Here is a 7,422-nt window from a genome sequence, read left to right on the forward strand (position 1 = left end):
ACTTTACAGCCGGGCGCGCTAGCCGCGAGATGGCTGTGCAGAAAGGGTGGATCCCCGCGGGTATCGTGCCTAAGCCTAAATAAACTGACCAAACACGAGTTAACATGGAAGAGGTTAAAAAATGCACAAAATGTAAAATGATCAGTTCGCCAGATTCCTTCAAGGCGATGACAAATGGTCAGCAAACAAAACAGTGCATCAAATGCTTGGATGGTCAGAAGGCTACTCAGGAACGTATAAAATGCCCGCATAAAAAACGGAGATGGCATTGCAAAGAATGCGATTTCCCTGGGTATATGTATGAACTTATTAAAACCAGGATTCACAATGCGCTAAGGTGTGATACGGAGCTTGTACGATCTTGGTGTCCCGGCACCACAAGAATAAGTCGCAGTTTTTGTTGCTCTTACCGAGCCACAAAAACATATACCATTGTTTTACATGCTCCGGAGATACTTCAACATCCTCTGGTACTAGCATGAGTTCTTCTGACACAAAACTACGCTCGGGTCCACTGTCGAGATAGTACAACAACCTACTGCCAGTCACGATACGGTCCAGTCTACACGTTTTCTTGCTCGAGGCTACATCGATGCCTGTGAGAATATACTTGTACGTGTTTCCATACAGCTTGTCATGGGGCATATACAGCAAGTCAAATTGATGCATTTCGTTTGGTTTTGTGATTGTGAAATGTGGATAATTGATGCGCTTATGTCTAAGCCATAAGAGTTGCCTGGACAGCCAGTGTACGACTTTCTTCTTGGATAGACCGTTCTGGTCCCGAAGCAATTTGATCGCTTTGCGTCCGGTCCATAGATGTTCCGGATTGTAGTAGATTTGACTTAGCTTTCCTGCTTCTTCAGCCGTAACGACATGTGCTTTTGACATTTATTAGATGTCAAAAACGTTCTTTACATGTACTTGTACGCTGCAAAGCCAAGGAGAGCCAGGGATCCTACGATGAATGTCAGTTCACCATCTTGTTGTTGCTTCGAAGGTACGTAAAAATCTGTCAAACGAGGGGCCTCTTCGATCGTGGCGGTATAGTACTCCCTCATACCTTCATCAAGCTCTTTCAGAATTTCGCCAGCTTGGCGCTTAAGCTCTCTTTGCTTTTGTAACCAGTCTATCCCGGCTTGCCTCTCTCGAACCCATTGCTCTTGAGCAGCTTGAAGTTGTTTGACCGCTTTATCGTGCCTTTTCCTCTCAGCTTCCCCATGCCCACGGAGTTTGCTGAAAAGGAAATTTGAACCACTGAATGCCAGTGCGTTAATCGCCGCACCAGCCACCAGAACACCGATTGTTGCCATGTTTATTTCAATACTCCACAAAGTGGAAGCGCCCATCCAAGATGTTCAACTGCGCATCCTGGAGCAAGTATACATAGCAGCGTATATCCCCAGTTCCGTCGGCTTTCTTGCTCATGCGCAGGGTTATGCCGTCTGACAAGCGTTTCAGGGGCATACCACTACCGTGGAGGCTGTGATCTGGACTTGCTCTGAAGTCGATAAACAGGACGTATCTTTCTGTAAAGAACTGTCCAATGGTCACCTCCGAGTCATGACCCCCGAAAAGTTCAACGACTTGTCGAGATGGTCCTTGGGTAGCATGGCGTAGCTATACAATTCATTAAGCTCACCCTCGACAGTAATCGAGATTTTCTCGATCTTGGGGTTGTAGAAGACCTTGTTACTACCAGCGTAAGCCTTCACTTTGCCCGGATCTATGAACAACAGTAGGACGCCTTTCAAGCTCTTGGCAGGGGTGTCGATCTGGAGGTTGTAGGAGGTGTCGGCTTTCTTCATGGTAACAACCTTGCTGCGGAGTACCCGTTCGTAGGGCAGGGCGAGACGGCTGTAGCGTGACATCATAGCGCTGCTAAGCGCCTCGTGTTGCACTTTATCGAATTCGAGCGCGATGTTGGTTATTTTGTACGCGCTGTCAGCTGGTTTAGCCGTAGTAGACCCTGAGGTTGCCGTGCCTCCATCTTTGATGACGTCGCTGTGCTGTGCGAAGTGCAGGACAAATTGCAGCCGATCGTATAGCCCATGTTGGTAAAAAGGCAAATCTGCCGTCAAATCGAACATCTTGTTGAGGGGGATGCAAAAGGTGTTGCCATACACCGCCACGATCGCCTTTTCTTCATCATTTCTTACATGGTCGCTGGCCTTGACTTGCAGAGCTCTGATGGTGCCGTCATTGGGGTTGATCCTTTCTAGAATTAGGTTGTTCTCTCGGTCAAATTGGGGAGCCAGAGATCCCGGTAGACTGCGAGTACATTGTAGTCCAAAATGTTTTGCACCTCGTGGCCGTTCAAGGAGATGCGAAGGTTTTGAACCGGGGCCTTGCCGATGTTGCTGACGATTGTGCATTTGGTGTTCGTGCCAGTAAGCTCCGGGTCAAAGGGGAGTTTGAGAGAGCCCGGAAAAATTACGTCGTCGCGGCCCATGTTTGGTACGTCGACGTACAAGTTTTCGTTCTGGTTAATTGTACTAGGGACGTGTGAGACTTTGACACGCTGCTTCTTTCCTTTCATTGCCAGCATAGTATTGATCTCCTTGTGTGGATCTAGCTTTGTTCCAAAATTCATGTTTACTATAGCGGGTGTTTTCGTTCAAATAAATGCCTATTATCCTAGCATACGACAACGACTTTACACAAGAAGAAGATATTGACCACGGGGACGAGGAGTTTAGTAGCGAGAGCGAGTTCCTTCGGCCCGAGGGCATTTAGCCTGATGCCAGCTTAACGCCAGGACAACAGCAGGGAGGTGCGCGTAGGCGATTGGATGTGGGGCTGGGTGAACAGGATTTAGAGGAAACCATCGACGATCTTTATGCTAAGCCTTGCGAGCATTTAGAATTGACGCCGAAGGATAAAAGTGTCATTATTTTAGGGCCGATGAGAGTAAAAAGCTTGTTTTTAGGGAGGTAACGCTGGGGGTAGCACCTATAAGGAACTAGTGCTTACGACTAAGACCGGTGAGTTAATAGCTATTACAGCTATAGAGACGGACTTGGGACCTACGCGTCTAAAGGCCTTAGGTTTTGTCTACTATGTTACACCCAACAAGGGTAGCAGGGCGGAGGCCCAGAACCTCGCGAATAAGGTTGATACTCTTGTATTGAATAGGCGTGAGGAGAAGGCTTCGGGTAAAGAGTAAGAGGGGGTGAGATTATTCAGATGGAAATAATAGAGGGTATTCAAAATTTTGCATATGATGCAGAGGGTTTTGTCGATACTTTGTTTGCTGGCATCGACGACGACGTCGCGGACATTAATATAGGGGGATTAAAATCCGAAATTGAAACCTTACAGAATAATATCAAGGAAGTGACGGATAAGATTATTAAATATGGTAGTGAAATCAATAAAAAGGAGGACAATCTGAAAGAACTCAAAAAACAGAAAGTCGGGGTGCGAAGGATTCAGGACATCGCTGATCTTGAGAAGGATATTGATAAATTGAAGAAGGATAGGAATGTTGTACTGGATAGGTACGGTCTACTTTCCTCCAAGATTTTTAAGCATCTGGAAAATCAAAAAAATCCGGAGATGACATGTCTTTGCTGAAGAAGCTTAAAATCCTCTTCAGGGAACAGGGTCTGACCATAGCAAGTATCGTCTCGGCTATTGGCCTTTTGGTTTTCACCATTATACTATCCGTTACGGGAGGAAGTACAGGTGCCGTAGCAGGAAGTACAGCCGTAGGAGGAGGCAAGGGTTTTGTACGGAAACAACTGGAAAGGCTCGGGAGATTTTTGAAGTATCTTGCGGCTAAGGCAGGTGCAGCTTTTCCTGGCATTATTGGCAGTGTAGTGTCGTTCTTTTTCCGGGTAGCTGCCAAGGTTGTAGAGTACACGGCTCAGCATCTATACCTGGCTGCTGCTGGTGGTGTGGGTATTGTTGTGGCTTATATGGGGAACAGGAGCAAGAGGGGTGGTAAGAATCGATGAGAGTCCAACTTGTTGATCAACAGATTGGACTTACTTCAGCCAAATGTAAACGAGGATGAGCCCTACTCCTATGGTAATCAAAGTAGTCTTGGTATCATCGTGTGCTAGCGCAGCCCGCGACTCTGTTGCTGCATCGACTGCTAGCGACTCTGGGGCTGTGTCCCGCGTTGCTGCAAGGGGTGTGGCAGACCCTGCGCTATTGGCACTTGATGTTTGGAACCCTGTGGTCTGGCAGCGTTAATCTGCGGGTTAACACCGATGCTGAAATAGTCCTTGCTGATGAGGATTTTGTTCGTGAAATTCACACTCCCAATGTGAAAGCTCGTGTCACTGGGAAACATATAGACGCCATGAGCAACGCTGAAATCGACCTTGGACCGCGCGTACTTAAGCACATTTTGGAACTCGGCGATCTCCTTACCCGTATCGCTAGGTCTGATGATCAGCTCCTCAAAAGTCGTCATGTACAACCGTTGGGCGTCGATCGCGCTGCCTTGGTTGCCGAGGATGCCGGACCTCGCGTTCGCTTGACTCTCCAGTATCAAGTAAGCGCACGCTTTGGGATAACCGTTCAAGACCTATACAAGTGAGACCCTGGGATTTTTCCAGGATCCACCGGCTCCAAGAGTCCTCGTCAAGATAGCTGGGGCCCGAGCCAGGATAGTCCGAGCGATGAAGTTGCCAGCTACTAAAGAGGGTCTCGTTCCTCCATGCACTCTCGCTGTCGCTTACCCCAAATTCACGAGCCAGTTGCCTGAACTTTTGCTTGTTGAAAGGGTTGTTGAGACGTCGAAACCTATCGGAGCCCGGTAGAGAAATGTCGAGCTCCGATAGAATTTTGCGTATCTGGAAGTAGACGTTGAAGTAGTAGACGGCACGAACTAGAGGCAACTCCGCGGTCAGATGCTTCATGGAAATACCACAAGCAGATGTTGCACAAAAGACAGCAAAATTGAGCTGAGTGGATCAAATACTGAAAAGGTGGCTGTTCCACTCCTTCACTGCTGTACCTGAATGGAATTCGAGGTCATCTCCCTTGAGCCTCTCCAAATATCTCCCGTGATTGGGCGCGTACTTTGCCTTCGGGTTGTACGAGTAAACGTTTGTTTCTTTAAAGAAACATGAGACAACTCTACGTCACGGATATAGAGAACCCCACGATATTCAACCCTCGTCTAGAGCAGGGCACGAGGATCACTCTGAAGTCGATCAGCATTCGACCCACGTGGCTTAACCTCTTCACTAAGAGTCGGATCAGCATCTATAAGGCGGGGTCCAAGTCGACCGAAGTCGGGGATTTGGAAGTCCGCATCTCGATCGAGGGGTTTGTATCGAATCCAGAATCTCGCGGCCATAGTCAACAGTCAAGCAGGGGACAGGATCAAGCTCTTTGTACTCAGGAACGGATTTTGTCGGCTTAGGGTTAACGAAGGGTACGATGTGATAATCGATCAACCACTGCAGGACATCATGGGATGGGCATTCGATAACAAGGTAAAGTTTACCAAGGACGACTATGGCAGATTCCACAAGACTGATGAATACCAGCGGCTGAGACTCGTTTGTAAGCAGCTGGATAAAATGAATTGTCTGTTTAACGGGGAGAAATCCAAAATCCTCGCCATACTTCCAGTGAAGGAGTTAACTGTTTGTGGAGACATACTTACGTGGATTTTCGACACTCCTGTGTACCTCCCCCTGAAGGGCTCGACCGATCGTCTCGAGTTCATGCTGACAGACGAGTATCACAAGGATAAGAACGTTTCGTTCGCGGGAATAACGATGCATTTGCTTATAGAATAAATATGACAGACATTGCAAAACTATACCCGAGCTTACCTTCTGCACCTCCGGAGGGTACGCAGGAGGATACTTCACAATTCTACAGGCTCAAGAAAATCGAAAAGGGGGGAACAATACCTACGAGCCGAGATTAAAGAGCGGGACAAGCTCGCTAAAAAGTTCAAGATGCGTGGGTGAGGTTCTGCGACCACGGCTTGTTAAGCATCAGCATCATCACATCTGGTGTTGGAATAGGGGCTTTGATTTAGGGTCCGGAAGCTCCCCTCTGCACAGCCATGGGTGGGATCACTATCGCCGTAGGTCTGGGACAAGAGGGTCTTCGGAATGCGAGGAAGAGGCTGGGTGCGAAGAGCAAAAAGCACGAAGGGATAAGACTACTAGCGGAGACCAAGCTCAACTCTATCGTTGACCTTATCAGCAGAGCCGTGGAGAATGAAGTCATTAGCGACTACGAGTTCAGTCTGATTATGCAAGAAAAGCAAAAATACTTGGTGCTGAAGGAGCAAGTGCGACGACGAACGCGCAAAATCGTGGACTCGATCAATGAACGGGAGCGACAGCAGCTTGTCGCGCAAGGTCGAGAGGAGGCCAAGGATGAACTGCTCAAAAAACTTCAATCTGCGCAGTATGTCAGCGCTACTTAGAGTCTCCGCCCGCGTATTCATAGTCTACTGTGTTGAACAACACACTAGATGACCTGCTACTCGATCTCGAGTATTTCTTCAGTATCATAGTCGATGATAAGACCACAGTCGTGTACGACACGTCGCTGTCTTTCAGCGAGCTCTCTCAGGTATTGCTCGAGATTTTTGTGCCAGCTAATCATGGTACAAGCCTCGCAATGGGGGACGTCGCTTTGTGTCGAGGCGTACTTGTACTAGGCCTTGCGGATCGCCTCGAGAAGAGGGCCCCTATTAACAGTTGAGTAGCGAGGAACACGTAGTGCTTTGCTTTTTTTTTCAGTGCGGGAACGTTCATGTTTGTTTCTATGGCTGAACACAACCATAGAACCTTGATAATCCACTTACAATACGGTGAAGCCCTCTTCATTATCGGAGTCACTAAAGTAGCAAGTGCCGCATCTCTCAACCTCTTTGTATTTACACTCTTCCAGATAGGTCTGTACGTAGTAGTTGCGGTCTTGATTGTAGATACTCGCTAGTTTGATGATAGCCTTACACTCACAGCTTTTTTGCAGTATCTTTTTCTTGTGGAATTTTGCTCTGATCTCTCCATCCAACTCCTTCAGTTTGGTGCTGAGGTATCGCCCTTTTTTCACGCTGGTGTTGCTGAACCAAAACCCCTCCAACTGACTCACCTTGGTCAGGATCTCCTCGTTTTTAACCAACCACTCGGAATAGCTGGCTAGATCGAACAACATAGTAAGCGCGGAACCGTCCGTATATTGAGAGACCCCCTTGGAGCGGATCTTTTCAGGGGTCAGTATCAGTAACGGTGCTAGGTTGCCGTCTTGATTCTGGTAGCCAATCACGAAGCGCTCATCCTTGCCTTTGTTTGCTGGTATAGAATCGCTCAGTACTATGTTTTCGACTTGCACTTCTTCTATCTTTAGTGGTTTCGAGTTGGTGTAAAAGTCTTCGGATTTAACAGTTTTGTCTCCAAATCAGCATCCTCTTTATTGTAGAGACAAAACCCCAAC

The sequence above is a fragment of the Hydractinia symbiolongicarpus genome, chromosome 5, assembly GCF_029227915.1.
Source record: "Hydractinia symbiolongicarpus strain clone_291-10 chromosome 5, HSymV2.1, whole genome shotgun sequence".
Classification (NCBI taxonomy): domain Eukaryota; kingdom Metazoa; phylum Cnidaria; class Hydrozoa; order Anthoathecata; family Hydractiniidae; genus Hydractinia; species Hydractinia symbiolongicarpus.